At 43.4% G+C, this 25,813-nt stretch overlaps 1 pseudogene; it reads left to right on the forward strand.

The window, feature by feature from the left end:
• Nucleotides 1–8,089: 8,089 nt before the first annotated feature.
• On the forward strand, nucleotides 8,090–17,458 carry LOC147342136 (pregnancy-associated glycoprotein 1-like; annotated as a pseudogene).
• Nucleotides 17,459–25,813: the final 8,355 nt, after the last annotated feature.

Below are 25,813 nucleotides of genomic sequence, written 5' to 3' on the forward strand. Positions count from 1 at the left end.
GTTATTTAGGGTTTGATTACAGTCATTGAATCTGTAACCAAACACTCAGAATAGAATAACTGACCTTTGTGTTAGCCTTGTCTTGACATTAGGGTCTGAATGAGACAGTATCTACTGATGTATACTTAGAAATGAGTCAAGTGACAGCCCTGCACTCTGGAAGCTCTAGTGTGGGATTCAGAAACTGAACCAAGAACAAAGCCACATGTCAGGACAGCTTCAAGATCCTGTAGGAACCCTTGGGAGGGGAACTTCAATCAGTTCTGATCTCAGGAGGTTGCTTGAAGCAGGACAATCCTCTCTCAGTCTCCTCATAAATAGGCCATGGTGCCAAGTTTCATGTAAAAGTGATTTATTTCAAATTCCTTCCAGAGTGTTTTCCCTTCTGAGCCAGTGTTTAAGACCTGGTTTGGGAAGATCACAAATGCCCCAGGGCAACTAACCCAGTGGGCCAAAACTACTGAGCCTGAGTGCCCTAGAGACTGATCTACATCAGGAGAAGTGCAGGATTGAAAAGCCAGTGTACTGCAATTACAGAGTAGCCCCTGCTCGCTGCAAATAGAGAAGTCCTGAGCAGCAGTGAACACCTAGTGCAGCCAAAAAAGAAAAAAAATTCTCACAAAGAAACCAGTGAGGTCTCAGGGGAAGCAGGACATTAAAAAGGATGAAACCAATCTGGGTCTGATATCATGCAAGTCATGGAGAGGGAAGCAAGAGCCTGTTTTCACAGGGAACTTGGGATGTAAGTTGTGCCTCAAACGTGCCCCAACCCAAGGATAGGGAGCTGGGATTTCACTCTCACACTAGCATCTCCCTCTCATCCTTCAACTAACATCCAGCTGGTGTCTCCAAGCCATTGTATTACATCCTGCAAAGACAAATCAAAGGTGACACTAGAAGCAAAAGACATGAAAGCTCAGGAAAATATAACCTCAGAAAATGTTTAGATATCTGCACCCATTCTGGCATATCCAGCATCATATCTGAAATCCTGCCAGTCTAAAGAACTCAATGGGTCTCTACATGTAAGCATTTTTTAAAAATCAGCTTTTAATCTATATAGTAGTATAGTTGATTTATAGCATCGATTAATATTTGTTGTATAAGAAATTAATTCCCTTATACATAGACATGTATCCATTCTTTCCTAAATTCTTTTCCCATACAGGATATTACAGACTATTGAGCAGAATTTCTGTGCTGTACAGTAGGTCTTTGTTGATTATCTATTAAATAGAATAGTATACAGATATTAATCTCAAACTGGCAATTTATCCCTCTCCCACCTTTCCACATTGGTAACTATAATTATTGTTTTGATGGAGGGAAGTGTCTAGGCACTTTTTGGATCAGGGTCTATGCTTGTGAGAGTGGAGTGGCCAGGGAAAGCAAGCCTGAGAGAGACTCATTTGAGACGATGCTAAATGTTGAGAAGGACCTGGATATGCAAAAAGCTGAGAGAAAAACATTCTAGATGTGGGAAGTACTCCCTGCTAAGGACAAATGTAACCAAGTTTAAAGAATGGCTACCATTCCACTGCCAATCTTCCTTCCATGCTTGGAACTTGGCCTACATGTCAACCACCATGACCTCATCCCATACTTCACTTGTGAGTCAGCAGCAATGAGCCATGTCGGCCTTCCCAAGAAGGGAGAACCTGGGGTTATCACAAGGCTGAATATGCTCTGGACTCAGGGTCTTGTCCACAAACTGGTTATCACCAGGAGCATCAGGTGCCAGGAGCACCACCAATGCCTCTGACTATCTCCATGTACTTGTTCTCAGAAGTAGAAATGCCAAGGAACTGATAGAGCAAAGAAACAAATAATGACTCTTGTTTCATCTTGCCCCGTGTGATTCCCCTGGCCTTTTGACCACACTGCTTTCTGCCCAAAATCTCTTTCCTCTTTTGCTTCCTCAAAGGTGGCTTGTGAATAATATCAGCACCTGACTGTGAAGCCTGGTGGCTGGAACTCAACTCACAATCAGCTGGGACCCAGAGATGCCCAGCCTTGGCCTGAGTTTCTGTCCTTTTTCTCCAACCAGATTCATAAAGCAAAGTCTCTGAAAAACATAAGGGTGATTGTAATTCTCTCAAGGCCTTTGAATCTCCAAGGTCTATTTGGAGCATCAAAGAGAACATATTCCCCTGCATCCAGGCTAGTCTCAGACCTTAGCCTCTCTCAGCCAGGGATTCCCTGAGGAAACATAAGATACTTATCTAAGTTGCCAGAAGGCTGAGAAGAGAATGCTTCTCACTGTGAATGGAGGTTCATATTATCCAGTCACCCAAAGGTCTGTGTTGTCTGAATGAGGATTGGGAGCTCTGGGGATTCTGAGTTGTGAGTGAGTCAGTCACCACCTGTACGACGGCCTCCGAGGGTCACTACAGCTGGGGATCCCCCACTGTGCCTGGAACCCAGAAGAAACAGCCTGCAGTATTGCCTTCCTGCTGCTACAAGAAGGTAGGTCTGCTGATAAAATCAGAACCAGACTTGAGGGACAACGGGAAAGGAATTTCCACTCTTGTGCCTGCAGCTATCTGAGAGCTGCCCAGCAGTGGATGAAATGGAGTTTTCTCTCATCTTTCCTTTCCTGAAAGTCTTCTGGTCTGAGAACCAGTGTTCCTGGGTCACAAGTCTTCACTAATGTACCTGCAGCTTTAGAGTTAGTCATACAACCCAGGGTTCAGTTTCCCATCTCTTGGATGAGGGAGACTGGACTCGCTCCAGAACACTTGTTCCAGACTGAAGCTCAGTGCCAGTCAGTGGACAAGAGGCTCAGAGGTGCATGTTGCTGAGGAAGCTGAGGCTGCCTCTGGTGGGCAGGGGGCTGTAACTGTCTGGTGATGTTCATGGGTCCTGGGCTCAGGACTGGGAGTGGTAGACCACTTGGCACAAAGCTGCTGTGATACCAAGGACCTTAGAGGCCTTGCCCACTGGAACTTACCATCATTTGGGTTCTGTGGGACGAGATCAGGTACTTAAAAGTCAGAAGTTACCCATGGGGAAGTTTGTAGATTCCTCAGCAGAAACTCAATTTAGGCTGATGAATCATCTCTGCTAAAAAACTCAAGGAACTAGATATGCCAGGACTCTTAGACAAATTTTGTAGTATTTTAAATACTATTTAAAGTAAGTCATCTTTTGGATGACCCACCATTTGCTCTCTGGCTTGGGATGATACCCACAGTTAGAGTGGAATCAAAGGGCTCTGGGGGAGGCTGTCCCTCTCCCTGTGACTCAGTAGGAGTGAGTACAGCTCTCTTCCCTCCACATATGGAGCAAGAATTCCACCAGGAAGGATGTGACCTCCAAGTTTAACCGGAAGACTCAGGTAGATCTGACCCTCAGGTAGGCACTATTCTTTTCCCAGTGCTTCTTCTTTCCCTCCTGCATCCTGTGCAAGCTGACCACCTCCTGGTTCCTGGGTTCTGAATTCCTCCTCCCTTCTCTTGCAAATATCCATGCAGTCCCACTTGTGGCTTCCTCTCTACCCAGGCCCAATCCCTCACATGCAGATGGCACTAAAGAAGGGGAAACAAGGAAGGGTCTGCCCAGTTCATTCTTTCTAAAAATGTCCACATTCCTTCTGCTTCCAGACCCTGTTCTGAATCACAAACATCTCCAGCTAGTTGACTCAGCTTAGCAGGGTAATGGAGATGCAGATGGGGGGGTGGGTGGTGGTAAGGTTGTCAGGTGTGGGGGATGGTTTTCAGATGACAAGAGATGAGTTGGAGTAAGGAGCATGTGGTCCTCCAACCACTCATTCATTGGGGACCTGCCTGAATCTGCTATCTTGGGCTCCTCAGGGTATCTCTAAGACAGAAATTTCAAAATGGACATTCTATAAACTTCTTACTACAAAACAGTTTCAAGCATAACAAATATAATAAAGAAGATTGTCATAAACGCTATATTTTATCATTTTGGCATCAATAAGTACAAAACCATCCTCTTAGTCCCACCGGTTGTCATTGACTGGAGACTGCAACATCAAAGTGGTGGCCAATTGAGTTCCCGGTGAAGACATTCTTGACTTGCATCAGTCTTTCTCTTCTTGCTATCTTCTCACATGTGGTGGTTGAAGGGAACAAGAAGAGGGAGAATAAGAGAAAAATAGGGAGAGGCTAATCCCATCATGAGGGACCACCATCAAAACCCCATGTCAACCTGGGTACCTCCCAAACACTCCACTTCCTAATACCATCACATTGGAAGTCAAGAGTGGACACAATTCAATACATCGCAGCTATGCAGATCTGTTTTTAAATCAAGACAGACACTCATTTCATTCTCTCTTTTACTTCTTATTCATTTTTCCTGAAATATTTTAGGGACGAGATGAACAATTCACAAAATGTACTTAATGAGTATTTGGGGTAAAATAATGGGATGTTAAAAAATGCACTTTGTTCCCAATAAAATTAAAATCTAATATCCAGTCCATGTACAAATTTCCCTGATGCTCAAAAAGCAGTTTTCACAGTTTACTGAAAGAATGTAGTCATATGTCGCACTTGGTTGTTCTCCTTTAAGATGAAATAACTGTTCCTCTCGCAATTTTATGCCATTCATTTGTTCAGAAACTGGGCGGTAGCAGGGTGGATTGTCTTACAGAATGTCCCACTATTGGGTTTAGAGCAGAAGTCCACAATACCACCACAGTGGGTCAGGACTAGTACCAGTCCTTGATATATTAGGAACCAGACCTCCACAGAAGGAGGTGAGCTGCAGGCCAGTGAGTGAGGCTTCATCTGTATTATAGCCGCTCCCCATCACTCTCTTATCACTCCCAGAATCGACAGTCTAGCTTGTTTTCCTGGAACTGTTTATAGTTACATAACCTATGCTTAATAGAAACAAAAGAGCATAAATATTGATGATTATTTTCCTTTCTCAGCGCTCACAATGGTGAGTTGATGCCCTAGCAATCTATCACAGTGACAAATTAGATGTTGCCTATTAACATTTGGACACATTTAGCCAGCTTAAAATTAAATATTAAAAAAGTAAGATCATGGGATCCAGCCCCATCCTTCATGGCAAATAGAAGGAGAAAAGGTAGAAGCAGTGACTGATATCTTCATCTTAGCTTCTAAAACCTCTGTGGATGGTGCCTGAAGCCGTGAAATCAGAGGATGTTTGCTTCATGGCAGGAAAGCTATGAGAAACATAAAAAGTGTGTTGAGAAGCAGAAACAACATTCTGCCCAACAAACTGGTAGATGTTTGGCATTTTCATTTGGATTCTTAAACTTTTTGTCCAGTCTCCATTGGGCTTTGAAATGCCTTAGCTTTGTGGTCCTTCATGATTCCCAAGATTATTTTGTGCATTTCTTTACCCAGTCCTGAAATCAACCATCTCTTTAAGAATCCATGCATCGTCTGATGGGAAATGTATTTAGAAGCTGCATGTTAGACCTCAGAATAGTCACTGATATCAAGTTGTCATTGCTTGTAGGCTTTACATTGGTCAGAGTAGGAAGTACACGTTTTCCTTAAAAAATAAAATAAAAAGGAATATAATTAGTTGGTACAAACTTATGCTTTCAGTTCAAGATTAAAGACAGAAGGGTTTGAATTAAACTTCTTTGTGTTATGTGTGAACCTCTTTTTCTAGCCACTGAAAGGCTTACTTCAGAAAGTGAAAGTGAAAGTGAAGTCGCTGAGTTGTGTCCGACTCTTTGCAACCCGGTGGACTGTAGCCTACCAGGCTCCTCTGTCCATGGGATTCTCCAGGCAAGAGTACTGGAGTGGGTTGCCATTGCCTTCTCCGGGGGTCTTCCCGACCCAGGGATTGAACCCAGGTCTCCAGCATTGAAGGCAGACACTTTAACCTCTGAGCCACCAGGGAAGCCTTCAGAACATTAGTTTTAATTATTGTCTTGCTTTTACCTTTTAACATGCATATGATTCTGTCACAATAACAGAAGTTATGAGGAACAATAAGTTGTTGAATATAGTTTCAGATTTCTTTCCTGTTTTTCTTTGTTTTGTTTTGGATGGGCAGTATTTTTGTTTTTAGTTAGAAGATATTCCACTCTGAATGTAGTCATAATTCTGAATTTTGAAGCTACTTAAGTAATGTGTTGTTATGGGCAGCAAGTCACCAACTTGATGTAATTAGATTTATCAGTTTCTTTGTTCTCAATTTATTCACTTCAGTTCAGTCCTTTCAGTTGTGTCGGTCTCTTTGCAACGCCATGGACTGCAGCATGCCAGGCTTCCCTATCCATCACCAACTCTCGGAGCTTACTCAAGGTCATGTCCATCGACTTGGTGATGCCACCCAACCATCTCATCCTGTCTTCCCCTTCTCTTCCTGCCTTCAATCTTTCCTAACATCAGGGTTTTTCCAATGAGTCAGTTGTTCCCATCAGGTGGGCAAATAATTGGAGCCTCAGCTTCACCATCAATCCTTCCAATGAATATTCAGGACTGATTTTATTTAGAGTGGATTGGTTTGATCTCATCGAGGTCCAAGGGACTCTGAAGAGTCTTTTGCAACACCATAGTTTAAAGGGCATATATGTGTGTCATTTGTCAGTGATGTCATGTTCCCCCTGTTGGGATTTAACCACCAGAACTGAATTTAAACAACATGAAAAAATGACGACTAAGTCACAGTGACCCATCTAAACACACCTGGCAAAAGGAGAGGCTCCTGTTGTATTCAAGGGACAGGCATGGATAAATCTCATGCAGGAATAGGCCCTGGGAGTCCTGGATGAGTCATTAAACACGATTATCTTCGGCTGCCACAGTAGTTTTGTCTTCTTTGATTGGGTAGACATTTCAAAATTATTTTTTGTATGTTTGGTTTGGCAGACAAAATTTTTCATAACATAGACCCTATGGGGAGATTATATCAGAAATATATCCATTTATCTTAAGCAGTTAAATTATGTTGGTTTGTATGTCCCTGATGATCTTTCTTTATAAATAGAAACGAAACACACATGTTCAGTATGCATTCAGTGTCTTTGTAAATCAACTGACATGAATTAAATTCCTCTCTGTCCCCACTTCACTCCCAACTCTAGGCAAGAAATAAAAACCTGCAGAGACTGAAAGCTGATTCCAGCACATCGCTGTGGAGATTTTGTTCCCACTGTTTTTTTGGAAAAAATTTAGTTGCTAACATTAAAATCAGTAGATTACACATAAATATCCAAACTTCCAATTCTTTTTAAAACATGGCCAACTGGTCTGCTTTCCAGCATGGGTGAAGTAGAGGAAAGGCTGCTCCCAGGGGTAAGGCCTGTGTGGCCCAGGGTTCAACTTGGCCACCTAGTCCTAGTATCATATCTCCTACCTCTTGAGGCCATGACTTTGTGAACTAGACTGCTAGGTCTCTTAAGATAAACACTACTTTGTCTTCATCAACTTTGACTTTGAAGCCTTTAACCCAGAACCTAGCACACAGTTCTTCCTTGTACATTTGCTGGATGGTATAAAATATCTTGTGGATGCATATGACATTTCTTCCAATATTGAAACCATGCGATTGAAGTACTGCTCTGCCCTAAATCTTTGATGCAACCTGGCATCATAGGTGCCCCTGATGTCTGCCATCAGACCCACTACCTAAAGCCAGTTGTATGTCCCTGGGCTGTCCCTGAAGTCTTCACTTTGCCATTTGACAACTTATCCTCCTAGCAATCTTCTCGCCAATGAAGACAGCAATGCATTTCTCATAAAGTGGCTAGGAAGATGACATGAAACCAAGAATGTTGAGCATGGCCCTTAGTATCCATTTTTATGATGTTCTTAGCAGTTTTCTCTCCAAGTAGGCAAGGTTCTCCATCTTCTTAGATGTCCATGCAGATCAGTATGATTTTCCAGCCAAGCTTCAAGGAAGAGATTACAGTTCAATTCTCTGTATTCCAAAAAGCTTCAAAGTCCACTCACCAAGGACACTGATGAAGGTAAAGATTTTATCGAGACCTTTGTGTTTTTTTAAGAACTATTATTGACCTAAAGGGCTAAACTAGGGCATGTCAGAGCATATATATCTAGGGGCTCCCAGTCACCACTACATGCTAAGAACCTGAACTTCCATGAGTCCTTGGAGCCAGGAAATAAGCATGAAGTGGCTTGTGTTCCTTGACCTGGTGGCCTTCTCAGATTGTAGGGTCATGTATGTATGGAGACTGTAAGCCACATCATCTTCCTTTCTGTGATTTTTCTTTTCCTCTGATTATTCTTCTACTCATCAGGTTTAGAGTGGAATGGAATATTTCCCTGACAATCTTAAAGTTCAACCCTTAAATATCGATAAGTACCTTGCTCTAGGAACTGTGGAACCCAAGGTTCTTGGTGTAGATTTGCATAGTTGCAAAACTCTGGGGTCCAGTCATGTCATGACCTATTGAAATTGGAACTCCTTGCAATTGTTCAGTGCACAGTCAATGCAGATGTAGGTGTGGTCCTGCGGAATAGCACTTTTCTAGGTTTTATTTAGCATGTTCTTTGTTCCCTCTCTATTCCAGTGGGTATATGTCTATGTCTACATCTCAGTATCACTATCATTTATCTCTCCATCCCTTTGGAAGTCTCTGTGAGTGTATTTCTCTCTGTGGTGTTTTCTTTTAACTTTTCTTTTAATTTTCTACATTTCCTGAACTTGTTCCCTATCTCCTGGATTCTTCTTTTAACTCTCTCTTCTCTTTCAACTTGGAGAAAGATTGGCAGATCTACTTATACACTGTTTTATATCTGAGCAAGCAGTGTGACCACAGCCAATTCACAAACCTCTTGCATTTCAAATTCCTCCCTTGTAAAAGAGGATAGGAATCCCCCTTGTAGCTCCTTCCCTGAGCTTCTATGAGAAGGATACAGTGTGGTGGCAACAGCAATGCTAGTGGCTGTCATTGTTGAGACTTCCTATTTATCAGGCACCTTATATCCATGACTTTACTTATCCCCAAGATATCCTATTTGGAGGGTTTGAATCATTACATTCCACCATTTTATCGAAGGGGAGACTGAGACCCCGCATGGTCATATGGCTTACCCAACATTACAGAACAGAATCTTTATTCAAACTTACGTCTTTGCCATGGAATATGCATAAAATTCTTATAATAAGGTGACTCATAAAAATGATTGGAAAGTACACAGTGCCATAACAATGACAGTTATACCTTAACACTGACATCTAATTGTAGCATCTTCTTTGTTTTCTTTGTCAAATGTTCGGTGAAAGAATACCTCTAAGGTATTCACCCCCTGAGGAACATCATGGATGTGAGTGTTTTTGGAGGATGGTGCTCCACAGAGCCCCCTGGTGCTCTAGCCTAGCACTGGGGCTCATCTGGAGATGCCACGTGAGATATTGGGGCTGGGGCTCCTGCAGGAGGCAGAAACACTGGGTAAAAGGGGCCCCACACGAGGAGAAGGCACTCTCATCCTCAACTGTTGGTCTTGGTAACTGGGCCCATAAATTACTAGGTGGCAGGTAAACATCCATTTCTGTGTCAAAGACATGTCATTAGTTTGAGGGAGATTGTTCCTTCTGAGCAGAAGGCAATGACCACCAACTGCAGTACTCTTGCCTGGAATAACCCAAGGACAGAGAGGCCTGGTAGGCTGCAGCCCATGGGGTCGCTAAGAGTTGGACACGACTGAGTGACTTCACTTTCACTTTTCATTTTCCTGAATTGGAGAAGGAAATGGCAACCCACTCAAGTGTTCTTGCCTGGAGAATTCCAGGGATGGTGGAGCATGGTGGGTTGCTGTCTATGGGGTTGCACAGAATCGGATATGACTGAAGTGACTTAGCAGCAGCAGCAGCTCCTTCCGAACTAAGGGAGTCAACTAGTTACAGATGAAGAATGAACCATCTCTGATCAGAAAGTAGAACCAACTGCAAAGCAATTGTGAATCCCTAGGCAGAGTAATTCAGTTTCCACAGATGCAAGAACCTCAGCAGGAAAAAGTTGCTGAACCTGTATTCTGTGTAAGGCCATAAGAATCTAACACAGTGCTTACTGTTTTTAGATCAGAAAAAGGGCTTATTTGTCTTCAAGAATGCCATGTCAGCCTGAGAGATAGGCAAAGAATAAATACATGTCAAGTGAAAGGGTCACTTGTGTGGTGTTGATTGAATGTGGTCTGAGTTTAGAGTTAGTGCCTGGGGTTGATCAAGAAGGATCTCCTGGAGAAGGAGGTGCTAAGGCTGCATTTGAAGAGACTACAAAATTTCTCAAATGAAGGCACCAGGACTTCCCTGGGTGTCCAACGTTTCTGGAGGTCCAGTGGTTATGCCTCTGGGCTTCCAACGCAAGAGGTGCCATTTCAACACCTGGTCATAGAATCAATATCCTGCATACAATGTAGCACAGGAACAAAAAAATCAAATGCAAGCACCTCTGTGATCAAAGGCTGTGAGCTTCACAGTGGTTGGAAAGTGATCTCAAGTGATATACAACACCAGAGGGAGGCATCAGTGTGGGAATAGAGGGTAGCCAGTTCTGACTAATCCACTCCCTCCTTCTCCCTGTAGATGCAATATAAGGGTAACATCACCATTGGAACACGCCCTCAGGAATTCCAGGTTATCTTTGACACAGGCTCATCTGACTTGTAGGTTCCCTCCCTCTTTTGTCCCAGTCCAGCCTGTTGTAAGTACAGACACCCCCTACCTGAACCATCCTTTACTTGCCCTGCCGCCCTGTTTCCACCCTTGGCACCTGATTACACTCATCTCTTATGTCTGCAATTACACAAGTTAGGTTCAGACATTACAAGTCTTCCACCTTCCAGCCTACCCAAAACACCTTCAGGATCGCCTATGGATCTGGGAGCATGAAGGGATTTCTTGCTTATGACACCATTCGGGTAACATGTAAAGAGAAGCTGAGTCAGGACTGGCTATGGAGTGACCTCTGCTTGCAAAACAGATGCAGGACCATCTGGCAAGACCCTTCCTAGCCTAACTCCCATAGACATTGGCCATCTTACCCACAGGATCCTGTCCCTGGGGAGGCAGTGCCCATGGTGACACATAAGCAAACGGCTTAGCTAACCCAGAGAGTGACTTAAGGTGTGGACTTGCAGCTCCTCTGCCCATGAGCAGTTCAAGGTTCATTTTGCTGGGAGCAAGAAGAGCGGGGAAAAGCACCCACTTTTATATTCACAGACTTTTCCAGGCACTTTCCAGGACTTCCCTGGTGGCTCAGATGGTAAAGCATCTGTCTACAATGCAGGAGACCCAGGTTCGATCCCTGGGTCAGGAAGATCCCCTGGAGAAGGAAATGGCAATCCACTCCAGTACTATTGCCTGGAAAATCCCATGGACAGAGGAGACTGGTAGGCTACAGTCCATGGGGTCACAAAAAGTTGGACACGACTGAGTGACTTCACTTTCACTTTCACTTTCACTTTATATTCACAGACTGTTCCAGGCACTTTCAGGTAATAATTGGTTTAATCCTGCAACAGCCCCACACAGCAGGTGGTTAGCTCATGAGACATATGATGAAACTGAGGTGCAGACAGCAAGGGCCTTGCTGAAGTCACACATGTTGTAAATGGTGGAGCTGGGTTGGCTTTTCAGGACTGAGGTTGCTGTAGGGTGTTTGCTGCTGCTGCTGCTAAGTCGCTTCAGTCGTGTCCGACTCTGTGCGACCCCATAGACGGCAGCCCACCAGGCTCCTCTGTCCCTGGGATTCTACAGGCAAGAATACTGGAGTGGGTTGCCATTTCCTTCTCCAATGCATGAAAGTGAAAAGTGAGAGTGAAGTCGCTCAGTCGTGCCCGACTCTTAGGGACGCCATGGACTGGAGCCCACCAGGCTACTCCATCCATGGGATTTTCCAGGCAAGAATACTGGAGTGGGGTGCCATTGGGGATAGGATAAAACTGACCTGGGGACCCTGGGGGCAGTCAAGAGCTTCAGGTATCTGGAGTGGGAAACTGGAGGCCAGAGATATCAAGGGGCCTGATAAATGAGTTCTCATTCTAGGGTACCTTTGAGAATCTCATAAAACGTATGGCCTGCCTCCCCAAAGTACTTGAGTAGTTCCCCTCTCTCTCTTTGTCTCCCATACGCACTCACACAAATACACACATATCCCCAAAAGGAAATTTCCCAGGCAGTAGTTTCATAGATCCCTGCAAGCAAGACTGTGTTTTTGGCTTCTGTCTTCCTGGACAGATGCAGAATCCACAGTACCTTACAGAGAATTCAGACCATTCCTGGCATTAGGTCATAGTGATGCCAGAGAAGGCTACCTTGCTCTCGACTCATTTTGTCCACAAGGGGGCACCAATGGGTCCTGGCCTGACTTGGTTGCCCCACCTGGACAGAAGCCACAAGGCCAATCTAACTCACTCAGGTGGTATTTTTCAGAGGGGCAGATGTTTTAAAATTCACAGCCTCTCACAAATGGAACCCAAATTCCCCTCCCAGCTTGGTCTAACCGTCTGAGGTCCACCAAAGACAGAGCCCAGCCTCACTTCTTCTCTGAGGATTTAATGGCAATGCACCCCAGCCCAGTTCTAGCCCCACTTCACATATCTGTAAGTGGGAACACTTCTCTCCCACAGATTGGGGACCTTGAAAGTACTAACCAGCTGTTCGGTCTAAGCGTTGTGGAATATGGATATGAGGATGCACCTTTTGCTGGCATCTTGGGCTTGAACTACCCCAACATATCCGTCTTTGGAGCTATCCCCATCTTTGACAACCTGAAGAATCAAGGTGCCACTTCTGAGCCTGTTTTTGAATTCTACTTGAGCAAGTAAGTCTGAAATGGACAATCTCTTTCTCCAAATTAGCTGTAAGATGCTTTCAGGTACATGAAAATTATAGAACACTTGATAAAGAAGAATCCTGAGAGATAATCTAACCCAGGATAAATATAGCCCCAGGGCTGTACCTGGCTTCACCACTGGCTTTTATAAATAACGTTTTATTGGAACACAACCCTGCTCCTGGACTCAAAACCAGTAACTTGGTCTAGGGGGTTGAGTGAGAAGGAAGACTAATGGAAGGCAACAGGAAACAAGTTGGAGGAAAAAGCAATATGATTTGTTATGAATTTGATCAGGAAAGAAGGAGAAGGATGGTGGATATCTTTCCTTCCTCATTAGCATTCCACTGGGAGCCTAGGACCAGGTACCCTATTAGCAGGAGCCAGTGAAAACTGAAAGTGTGGGACACAAAACAAACATGTGGGACCCCTTGTTCAAGAAATATTAGGCATTTCAAGACAGGGAGAGCACTGTTGGGATCCCTTCTGAGCCCTTTGAACAGTAGAGGTCACAGGCCAGTGGAGCCAACTCTGGGTGCCCTGAACCCATACCCTTAGAACTCCCAGGCTTTGAGTTTCCTGAAAAAATGACAACCTGGACAAGGAGAAAGCCAATATGCTTCAGCACCACGTCCTCTGAATGTGTCTGACCACTCAGGTCGCAGGAGGTAGGGCATCTTCAGAAGATAGAGTGGGTGGAGCCCAGCCAGGTGACTTAGCTTCTAACCTCCTCTGTGCCACTCATTAGCCAGTAACCAACCTCAGTCTGGATCTCAATCGCTCCTATACGCTATTTCTGAATCTGTACATAGGGACCTTATTAGGGCCTTGATGGGTGGACCATCACAGCTCTCAGACAGTGCTGTTGTTACTGTCCTCCAAGGATCCACCCCTCTCTTCTCTATACACATGCAGGGCAAAAGGCAGTGTGGTGATGTTTGGTGGGGTGGATAAATCCTACTACCAGGGAGTGTTCAACTGGGTACCATTGATCCACGTGGGTGACAGGCGTGTACACATGGACCGGTAAGCCTCTCCCTCTGAGGGTCAGCCCAAGTGATGCTCCCGCTATTGTACATGGACACAGGCAGACACACACAATACATTCTCAGACACACAGTCACACAGACATATACACCACCCACAACGACACTGACACATAGACACATCGAAGCACACAAGCAGACACATATAAACATACACATATAAACATGCATAGCTAGTCAGAGACACACAAGCACTCACAGAGACACATACAAACAAACACACAAGCAGATAGATATGCAAACAACCCATGGGTTCATAATCCCCAGGCCTTCTGACCAGGGCTCTGACCAGGGTCCTAAAAGGGTGCAGAGAGGTCTTTGCAGCTGGGAGAGGATTGCACCCATTGCCCTGTGAGGCGTGGAGCATGGTTAGAGGACTCTACACTGTGGTGAACAGAGGATTAGGGAGAATTTCTCCATCCTGAACAGAGGTATAAAATGACCAGCTGTCCGAGGCTACCTGGGACCAAGGAAGGTCTCAGTACAGATAAATGTCAGTTTAAAAACAGGGAAAGTACTGGAAATGGGGAGAACTGGTCTCCTAAGGGAACAACGACTGAGAAGTGTAGAGAGATTTGCTGAAATCTTAAGATGTGAAAGTAACTAATAAAAAAGACACCCCACGTTCATGGGCACACTGCAGGGGCTATAACAGAGAATCAGGAAGGTAGGATCCAGGAGTGACCTGAGGACAAGAGGCATAATTGATAGGATTCTGTGTGATACCCTCAGACAAAAGCTGACCTGTCCTTTGGAGTTTCTGCGGGCTAGTCATGTATTTCCTGGCCAGGGTCTCAGCATCTGAGCTGGTTGTAGGAGCAGTGCTGGCAGACACCCTCTCCCAGAGGAGCCCCTCTCTCCCACCACTATGAGAATCTGTTGCCCTCACAAATTTCCGTCTTCACTCTGTGATTGACCCTTTATTTGTTCCCCACCAGACACAGCTGTCTGGATGTTTCTCATTCATTATGTTCACAGTTTTCATTCACACACTAAACAGAGAAGTCTTGGGCATCCACTGTGTGCCAGGCACTTTAGGGAGGTAATGAGAATAAAACTTGCCAGCACATCTAAGAAGGCAGATGCACAGGAAATGAGACACACATATAGTGAACTGTGACTTTGGTACATGCTAGACATGAGGAAGTATCTACAGAGACTGTCAAGAAAGGAGACTGATAAACACCGGGAGAAAGACTTCCCTGAAACCATGACAATTAAGCTGGAATCTGGAAGATGAGAAGAAATTTGCTAGTCAAAGGGGAGGGGGCTCCTCTAGGAAGGAAGACCAGCTTGTGTCAAGGTGCAAAAGAGCCTGGTGTAATCAAGTACTGCATTCAAGAATGTCAAGGAAGATGCCCTGTCGGGGGCAAAGGAAAAGAGAGCAAGAGACAAAGAGCTGTTTAGAAGACAGTTGGGAAGGGGGCAGCTCTGGGGGGACTCAGAGTGACCTTGATGCCTGCTTTGTCACACTGTCTCTCAGCATCTCCATGAAAAGACTATTGCTTGTTCTGGCAGCTGTGAGGCCCTTGTGGATACCGGGGCATCACTGATCTTTGGCCCAAGAAGACTGGTCAGTAACATCCAGAAGCTCATCAGCGCCATGCCAGGGGGTTCCGAGGTGAAGGGTCATGCCCCAGGGTCACTCCCAGTCTCCATACAAAAGAAGCATCTCCAGGGCCAAACTCTCTCCCTCTCTCTCTAACAGCACTACGTTTCATGTTTTGCAGTCAATACCCTGTCCTCTATTATCTTCACCATCATGGCATCAACTACCCAGTCCCAGCTCAAGCCTACATCATCAAGGTGAGGGGAGAACCCTGAGGGGTGGTTCTCAAATAGGAACTTGCAGGAATCCTTGGGCTGCCGCTGGGAGGAGGGCGCCCTCTGCAGGCTATCTCTCACTATTGCAGACGCTGCTGAGCGGCGGGGGGCGAGGGGGGCGGGGTGGCCAGATGAACCAATTGAGAGTAAAGGGCCATCTGGGACATTGATCATCCTGAAATAAATGTGGAGACACCATGCCATGCTGGCATGGTGGAAGTCACAAGGAGAGGGAAACACTCAGGTCCTCAGTGTTCAAAGAGCTTTACTTCAGTCTGAACCTTCGGACGGATGAACATGGAAAGTCAGCTCTAGCAGTCCCTGAAATAAGTCATGTGACAAGAAGAATGGCTGGGGACAGTCCCAGTTTGCTGTCTCACCATAGGGATTAACAGTCTCCCTTCCCTTCTTGCAGTTTTGCTGGTTTGGATGATAAATTACATGGTCACCCTAGTTCTCGGATGCATCTTCCCCTAGCTAGGGCCGGGTGCCCCCTTTGTGAGTTGGAATACCTGACCCCTCTGTGGGGAGGCGGGATGCTAATGTGAATAAAGGGTGCACAGTGAATGCTCAGCCCAAGCACAGGGTGGAGGCTTCATGTCAGCTCCCTAGGGGAGTTCACAGCTGGCTGATGGGCTCAAAGAAGACTTTGAGGAAGGGAGGGAATTTCAGGAATTCTAAAACTGTAAACTCATGGAGCCATATGGAGGATTGCTTGGTTCTAGGCAAAACTGCACTGGGTTCCATGCAAATGGCATCCCAAGGTGCTCTGCATTGGGGTCCTGGGGACTTACTCGGGGTGATGAGGGCTATGGACTCACCGGTGGGGATGGGGAACCAGAGTACGTTACCCAACCAACCCTGGAGTGGCCAAAGAGGGTGAATGCGGGCTGAAGGAGGCTTCCCAGAATTCCTAAGTCTTCAAGAACGTGTTGTGGGCACTGCTCTATTTAAGATGGATAACCAACAATGAGTTACTGTGTATCACGGGGAACTCCACTGAATTATATGACAACCTGGATGGGCGGTTTATTTTGGGGACCAGGATACATGGATACATATGGTTGAGTCCATTTACTGTCCACCTGAAACTCAGAATATTGTTAATCAGCTATATTCCAATACAAAATACAGTTTATTAATAATTTATGGATTGTGGGGATGCAGGAGAACCAGCATTCTCTGCAGAGAAAACAAGGAGCAGGAGTCAGAAGGAAAGAAACAGGGAGAGAGGAGAACTATGGATATTCTTTTTCTTTTCTAAAATTTTTATTGAAGTGTGGCTAATCTTCAGTGTTGCGTTAAGTTCTGCTGCACAGCAATGTGACTCAGTTATACACATACAGAAATATATATTCTTTTTCTTATTCTTTTTCATGTGGTTTATGACTGGGTAGTTAATATATTTCCTTATGCTCTACAGTAGGACTTTGTTGTTTATCATTCCTCTGTATCCCCAACTCCCTGTCCTCCCCTCCCCCACACCCTTCCTCATGTAAACCTCATGTCTTGGCCCTTTTTGGTTGTGGATGAATTCTCATATCCCCTGCTAATGAGAAAATCCTTTGATACTTACCAAAAGAGGGAAATAAAACAAATAATTGTGCCGGGTCTGGATACTGGGGGGAGTCGCATGTAAGGGCTCAGGATGACTGATGTGTGTCTCTGACTCCCCCAGGATTCTAGAGGCTACTGATATACCACCTTTCAAGAGAACACAGTGAGGACATCTAGAGAGATCTGGATCCTGGGTGACGTCTTCCTGAGGCTGTATTTCTCAGTCTTGGATCGAGGAAATGACAGGATTGCCCTGGCACAGGCAGTGTAAATGCTTGGAGTGTTTTCAGGAATCAGTAAGGCCGCTCCGAGCAAACACTAAATCACACTTAGGGTACTCCTGCCCAGGATGCTGGTGAACTGTATTTGATGTTCTGCACACCCTATTACAATAAACAGTAAAGGGTTTCACATGTAATGGTGCTGAAACAAACAGGTGCCACTGTTTGTGTTTGGGAGGTGCACAATGATCAGGAAGGATCTACGACAAAGTCTGAATCACAGTTGAGAGGAGCCCACCTCCACCTGGCTTCAAGGAAAGGGGAGACTCATTGAACTGATTCTGAGAATCCAGGACACAAGACTCAAAGCAAATACAAAGATCTCAATGACTGGACCCAAGAAATCAGAAGTCATCAGTTCTCTATTTCACACCCTCACTCTTTCATTCCCTCTTGTTTGATGGTCTTAGCCTGACAACTTTCTTCCTTAAGGCTTCTACACCTAGTGAGGGAGTCCAAGATACCTGCCCTAGCGTTTTATATCTTGAAGGCATCTCCAATAAGGAAAGAAAAGTTTGAAGACATCAGAGTTCAAGGGTGTTCTCTGAATGACCCACCTCAGATCACAGGTACAGTCCTAGATCAGCCATGCTGGCAGGGGTATGGGGTCCTATGATTGGCTTTACATGGTCTTGTGGCCCTGACCCAGAAGCAAACATGATTGCCAATTTCCTCCAGAACTACATGACTGAAGCTGGGGAGAGGCAGCCCCAAAGAAAGAGACTGGGAGATAGTCCTGGCCACGGAAGAGTTTGTGATAACCCATCAACTCCACCACCTCCTCACTCAGAGGAATTATAATGGGTAATGAAATAGACTCTCTTCATCCCATCTCAGATGAACTTTTCACTGGGCTTCTCCTCCAGGAGAGTTTGGGTGAGGTACTTCACGAAGAGCTAGTTCCCTTTTGCCCCACACCCAGTCACCAGGTCTCTACCACATATGCCTGCTCTGTCCTTTCCAGTCCTACTTGGTAAGTGATGGCCCCAGTGGATCCCTGAGCCATCCTCCTCCTCCAAGGCACACAACCCCTTCCTTGGCCTCCAATGCTGCTGGGGAGAATGCAACGCATGTATCAGGAGACCCAGGGTACACAGAGACTTCAGCCTTTCTGAGCTTCTCCATAGGTGGGGCTACAAACTGTTTGCTTGGACCTGCCATGGTTAGGCACTTTTGCAGTGGAAGCATCCGTTCTTTCCACCTGGAGGCCCTCAGTAGATGCCTCAGCTGAGACAGCAGGGGTCAGAAGTTGATTGCCTTTCAGATTAACTGGTTTGATCTCCTTGTGGTATAAGGAACTCTCAAGAATCTTCTCAAGCACCACAGTTCAAAAGCTCAATTCTTTGGCGTTCACTGTTTCTTATGGTCCAGATATCACATCTGTACCTTATTACTAGAAAAACCATAGCTTTGACACTACAGACTTCTATAGCAAAGTGAGTCTCTGCTTTTTAATACACTGTGCAGGTTTTTCATAGCCTTTCTTCCTTCCAAGGAGCAAGTGTGTTTTAATTTTTTGGCTGCACTCAAGGTCCATATTGATTTTGGAGCCCAAGGAAATAAAATCTGCCCACTCTTTCCACTTTTCCCTCATCTATATGCCATGAAGTGGTGGTACTGGATGCCATGAATGTTGAGTACCTTTTTGTGAATGGTTTTTTGAATGTTGAGTTTAAACTAGTTTTTTCATCTCCTCTCCTCACTGAGAGGCTCTTTAGTTCTTCTTTGCTTTCTATTATTAGGGTAGTGTCATCTTCATATCTGTGGATGTTGATACTTCTCCCAGCAATCTTGATTCCAGCTTCTGATTTATCCAGAGCAGCATATTGAATGATGTATCCTACATATAAGTTACATAACCAGACAATGTATACCTTGTCATGCTCCTTTCCCAACTTTAAATCTTTCAGTTATTCCGTGTCTGATTCTAACTGCTGCCTTTTGACCTACATACAGACTTGTTAGGAGAAAGAGAAGGTGATCTGGTACTCCCATTTCCTTAAGAATTTTCCACAGTTTGTTGTAGTCCACACAGTGAAAAGGTTTAGCATAGTCAGTGAAGCAGATGGAAATGCTTTTCTGGAATTCCCTTGCTTTCTCTATGATCCAATGGATGTTGGCAATTTGATCTCTGGTTATTCAAACCAGTTTGTATATCTAAAAGTTCTCAGTTCATGTACTGTTGAAACTTAGCTTGAAGGATATTGAGTATGACCTTGCTAGCAAGTGAGATGAGCACAATGGCATGATAGGTTGAACATTCTTTGGCATTGCCTTTCTTTTGCATTGGAAAGAAAAATGAATTTTCCAGCACTGTGGCCACTGATGAGTTTTCCAAATTTGCTGACATTGAATGCAGCACATTTGCAATCTCATTCTTTAGGAATTTAAAACAACTCATTTGGAATTTCATCACCTTCCCTAGTTTTTCTTGTAGTGATGCTTCCTAAAGCCCACTTGACTACATACTCCAGTATATCTGGCTTTATGTGAGTGACCCCAGCATCATCCCTATCCTGGTCATTATGACCATTTTTGTATAGTTCTTCTGTGCATTCTTGCCACCTCTTCTTAATCTCATCTGCTTCTGTTAGATCTTTAACTTTTATGTCCTTTATTGTGCCAATCTTTCCACGAAGTGTCCCTCTGGTATCTCCACTTTTCTTGAAAAGATCTATACTCTTTACAATTCTATTGTTTTCCTCTAAATCTTGCACTATTCACTTATGAAAACTTTCTTATCACTCCTTGCTATTGTCTAGAAGTCTGCATTCCATTGGGTATATCTTTCCCTTTCTCTTCTTATTTTTTCAGCTGTTTTTAAGGCCTCCTCAGGCAACCACTTTGCCTTCTCACATTTGTTTTTCTTGAGGATGGTTTTGGTGACCACCTCCCATACAATGCTGCAAACCTCCATCCATAGTTCTTCAGGCTAACAAACCTAATCCCTTGAATCTATTTTTCATCTCCACTATATAATCATAAGGGATTTGACTTAGGTCATAGCTGAATGTTCTAGTGGTTTTCCTTACTTTCTTTAATTTAAGCCTGAATATTGCTTGCTTCTGCCTAACCATTGGTGTCAGATCACCATCCACCACTCCCAGTGGGTGTGGAGCAAAAACAATTTGAGGACTGTTACCCTGGGTTTGTGCTTGGCTTTTCACATGCTTAGCTGTGTGAGCTTGATCAAGTATCTTAACCTCAGTTTTCTCATCTGGAAAATGGGCACCGTGGTGATTATTCCACCTTCTAGATTGCATGTGTGCCTGCAAAGAGCAAGTGGCCCTGAGAGGGCTTTCTGAGTTCCTGAGTCTGGAACAAATATGAATCATTCCACCACCTGTAAGAAGGAAAACTTTTTAGAGGTTATGGCTGCCATCCCCAAGGCTAAATAATGATTCAAGCCAAATGACATCTATCTCTGAACCCTGACCAGAACCTGACTGAGCCGATGCTTCTGTTTTCTGGGCTCCCACAGGAGCTAATGATTACTGGCTCAGAATACTCCCTTCCTCAGCCTTACCAGTCATGCTTTCCTTTTCAACTACTTCTCCCCTTAAATCACACTGCAAGGAGAGTCATAAAGTCAGTTTCCCACATCTCCAGCATAGCAACAAGTAGCTGTTATGGCTACTTGTCATAGCAACAACTATGGCAACCTGTACAGTCCAATCTCAGCCTGTTAAATGAATCTTTCCCCATTTGCCCCCTCATGTTTAAATTACCTATAGTTGCCTTAGTATCCTTCCTATGCTTGCTGTTTAATGTCAAAATATGTGTGGACCTCATCTTGTTTTCTTTCCCAAGCATAATTCCAACCATGCAATTAAGTAACCAAACATTTAGTCATCTAACTACCCACAGGAATTGACAAAAGCAAACCACCCATTATGCATTTTTGCTTGCCCCAAAACACCACTGAAGTGATCTCCTAAAACAATGTGATACATTGTTTCATTGGCATGTGATACATTGGCATGTACACTCCAGAAGGGACACTTTTTTCTGAATTTTTTTTTCCATCTAGTGCAGAATGTCAATCATAAGCCTGGCCCTCCAGCAGCTGGTCACCTAATTTTTGCAGACTCAGCCCACTCCATATCCCTTCCACATCTCTCAGTAAAATCTAGAGAACAGATTCAGTCAAAGTTCTCACTCCTGCAGAAAACAGATTTTTTTTTTAGTTTGTTTTTTTTAGAAAACAATATTTGGTAACACATTCAAAATCATGTGCTCCTTGCCTTGGATTCAAGGACCTGCACCAGAGGATGGGAAGCCTCCCCTTCCACCTAAATCTTTCAGCACTCCCACCAGGGCCACAGGCTTGACTGGACCCCAAAGACTTCTGCCTGCTCCCTGATGTCCTCTGTACATCAGTTAAGTTCAGTCTCCCAGTCATGTCCAACTCTTTGCTATATCATGGAGTGCCACATGCTAGGTTGCTTGCTCAAACTCATCTTCATCATGTTGGTGATGCCACCCAACAATCTCATCTTCTGTCTTCCCCTTTGCCTTCTGCCTTTAATCTTTCCCTGCATCAGGGTCTTTTCTAATAAGTCAGTTCTTCCCATCAGGTGGGCAAAGTATTAGAGGTTCAGCTTCAGCATCGGTCCTTCCAATGAATATTCAGGACTTATTTCCTTTAGCATGGACTGGTTGGATCTCCTTGCAGTCCAAGAGACTCTCAAGAGTCTTGTCCAACACCACAATTTAAAAGTATCAATTCTTTGGTACTCAGCTTTCTTTATGGTCCAACTCTCACATACACTCATGATTCCTCCATTTTAGTTGACATAAAGGAGTAAAGGACACATTTATCCTCCTGTCTCAAATAACTCCAAAGTAGAAAAGACAAATGAAAGAGCATTGTTTTACATCAAACATCTGGCAGCAGAGAATGCATTTCTGAGGCAGGGAGCAAGCAAGGAGAGTTCTACAATTGCCCCAACTCTAGAAATACTTTCCAACACATACAACACATACCTAGGTAGAGACAAACAGTCTCCCCAAGAAGACAGATTTATGACTCTATATAGACAGAGTTCATAGGAGAGAGTGACATACAGAGAACTGTAGGAAGGTACAGGTGATACCCTTCCAGTTTTCAGCAGAGAGTTTATAGTACTGATCTGAATTATAGGGAACAATCCTTGAGTCTGAAATTGCACCAAGTCTAATTGTGTCCCCACTCACCAGCGTGGAAATTACTCATTTTTTAATATAAATTCATTTATTTTAATTGGAGGCTAATTGTTTTACAATATTATATTGGTTTTGCCATACATGGACATGAATCTGCATGGGTGTACATGTGTTCCCCATCCTGAACCCCCCTCCCACCTCCCTCCCCATCCCATCCCTCTGGGTCATCACAGTGCACCAGCCCCGAGAATCCTGTATCATGCATCAAACCTGGACTGGCAATTCATTTCACATATGATAATATACATGTTTCAATGCCATTCTCCCAAATCATCCCACCCTCGCCCTCTCCCACAGAGTCCAGAAGACTGTTCTATACATCTCTGTCTCTTTTGCTGTCTCATACACAGGGTTATTGTTACCATCTTTCTAAATTCCATATATATGCAATAGTATACTGTATTGGTGTTTTTCTTTCCGGCTGACTTCACTCTGTATAATAGGCTCCAGTTTCATCCACCTCATTAGAACTGATTCAAATGTATTCTTTTTAATGGCTGAGTAATATTCCATTGTGTATATGTACCACAACGTTCTTATCTATTCGTCTGCTGATGGACATCTAGGTTGCTTCCATGTCCTGGCTTTTATAAACAGTGCTGAGATTAACATTGGGATACACGTGTCTCTTTCAATTCTGGTTTCCTTGGTGTGTATACCCAGCAGTGGGATTGCTGGGGCGTATGGCAGTTCAATTCCCAGTTTTTTAAGGAATCTCCACACTGTTCTCCATAGTGGCTGTACTAGTTTGCATTACCACCAACAGTGTAAGAAGGTTCCCTTTTCTCCATAACCTCTCCAGCATTTACTCCTTGTAGACTTTTGGAAAGCAGCCATTGTGACTTCCGTGAAATGGTACCTCATTGTGGTTTTGATTTGCATTTCTCTGATGAGTGATGTTGAGCATCTTTTCGTGTGTTTGTTAGCCATCTGTATGTCTTCTTTGGAGAAATGTCTGTTTAGTTCTTTGGCCCATTTTTTCATTGGGTCATTTATTTTTCTGGAATTGAGCTGCAGGAGTTTCTTGTATATTTTTGAGATAAATTCTTTGTCAATTTCTTCATTTGCTATTATTTTCTCCCAATCTGAAGTCTGCTTTTCACTTTCCTTATAGGTTCCTTTGTTGTGCAGAAGCTTTTAAGTTTAATTAGGTGTCATTTGTTTATTTTTGCTTTTATTTCCAATACTCTGGGAGTTGGGTCATAGAAGATCCTGCTGTAATTTATGTCAGAGAGTGTTTTTCGTATGTTCTCCTCTAGGAGTTTTATTGTTTCTGGTCTTACATTTAGATCTTTAATCCATTTTGAGTTAATTTTTGTGCATGGTGTTAGAAAGTGTTCTAGTCTCATTCTTTTACAAATGGTTGACCAGTTTTCCCAGCAACACTTGTTAAAGGGATTGTCTTTTTTTTCATTGTGTATTCTTGCTTCGTTTTTCAAAGATAAGGTGTCCATAGGTGCATGGATTTATCTCTGGGCTTTCTATTTTGTTCCGTTAATCTATACATCTGTCTTTGTGCCAGTACCATACTGTCTTGATGACTGTGGCTTTGTAGTAGAGCCTGACGTTATGCAGGTTGATTCCTCCAGTTCCATTCTTCTTTCTCAAGATTGCTTTGGCTATTTGAGGTTTTTTGTATTTCAATACAAACTGTGAAATTATTTGTTCTAGCTCTGTGAAAAATACTGTTGGTAGCTTGATAGGGATTGCATTGAATCTATAGATTGCTTTGGGTAATATAATCATTTTCACGCTATTGATCCTTCTGATCCATGAATATGCTATATTTCTCCATCTATTAGTGTCCTCTTTTATTTCTTTCACCAGTGTTTTATAGTTATATATATATATATATATATATATATATATATATATATAGGTCTTTAATTTCTTTAGGTAGATATAGTCCTAAATATTTTATTCTTTTCGTTGCAATGGTGAATTGAATTGTTTCCTTAATTTCTCTTTCTATTTTCTCATTATTAGTGTATAGGAATGCAAGGAATATCTTTGTGTTGATTTTATATCCTGCAACTTTACTATATACATTGATTAGCTCTATTAATTTTCTGGTGGAGTCTTTAGGGTTTTCTATATAGAGGATCGTGTCATCTGCAAACAGTGAGCGTTTTACTTCTTCTTTTTGAATTTGGATTCCTTTTATATCTTTTTCTGTTCTGATTGCTGTGGCCAATAATTCCAAAACTATAGTTGAATAGTAGTGGTGAGAGTGAACACCCTTGTCTTCTTCCTGACTTTAGAGGAAATGCTTTCAATTTTTCACCATTGAGGATAATGTTTGCTGTGGGTTTGCCATATATAGCTTTTATTATGTTGAGGTATGTTCCTTCTAGTCCTGCATTCTGGAGGGTTTTATCATAAACGGATGTTGAATTTTTTCAAAGGCTTTCTCTGCATCTATTGAGATAATCATATGGCTTTTATTTTTTCAATTTTTTAATGTGGTGTATTATGTTGATTGATTTGCGGATATTGAAGAATACTTGCATACCTGGGATAAAGCCCACTTGGTCATGGTGTATGATCTTCTTAATGTGTTGTTGGATTCTGATTGCTAGAATTTTGTTAAGGATTTTTGCATCTATGTTCATCAGTGATATTGGCCTGTAGTTTTCTTTTTTTGTGGTATCTTTGTCCGGTTTTGGTATTAGGGGGATGGTGGCCTCATAGAATGAGTTTGGCAGTTTGTCTTCCTCTGCAATTTTCTGGAAGAGTTTGAGTAGGATAGGTGGTAGCTCTTCTCTAAATTTTTGGTAGAATTTAGCTGTGAAGCCATCTGGTCCTGGGCTTTTGTTTGCTGGAAGATTTCTGATTACAGTTTCAATTTCCGTGCTTGTGATGGGTCTGTTAAGATTTTCTGTTTCTTCCTGGTTCAGTTTCGGAAAGTTTATTTTTCTAAGAATTTGTCAATTTCTTCCAAGTTGTCCATTTTATTGGCATATAATTGCTGATAGTAGTCTCTTATGATCCTTTGTATTTCTGTGTTGTCTGTTGTGGTCTCTCCATTTGCATTTCTAATTTTATTGATTTGATTTTTCTCCCTTTGTTTCTTGATGAGTCTGGCTAATGGTTTGACAATTTTATTTATCCTTTCAAAGAACCAGCTTTTGGCTTTGTTG

Source organism: Bos grunniens, chromosome 29, assembly GCF_055505025.1.
Source record: "Bos grunniens cultivar Pamir isolate PY7600 chromosome 29, Bosgru_T2T1.0, whole genome shotgun sequence".
In the NCBI taxonomy this organism is placed as follows: Eukaryota; Metazoa; Chordata; class Mammalia; order Artiodactyla; family Bovidae; genus Bos; species Bos grunniens.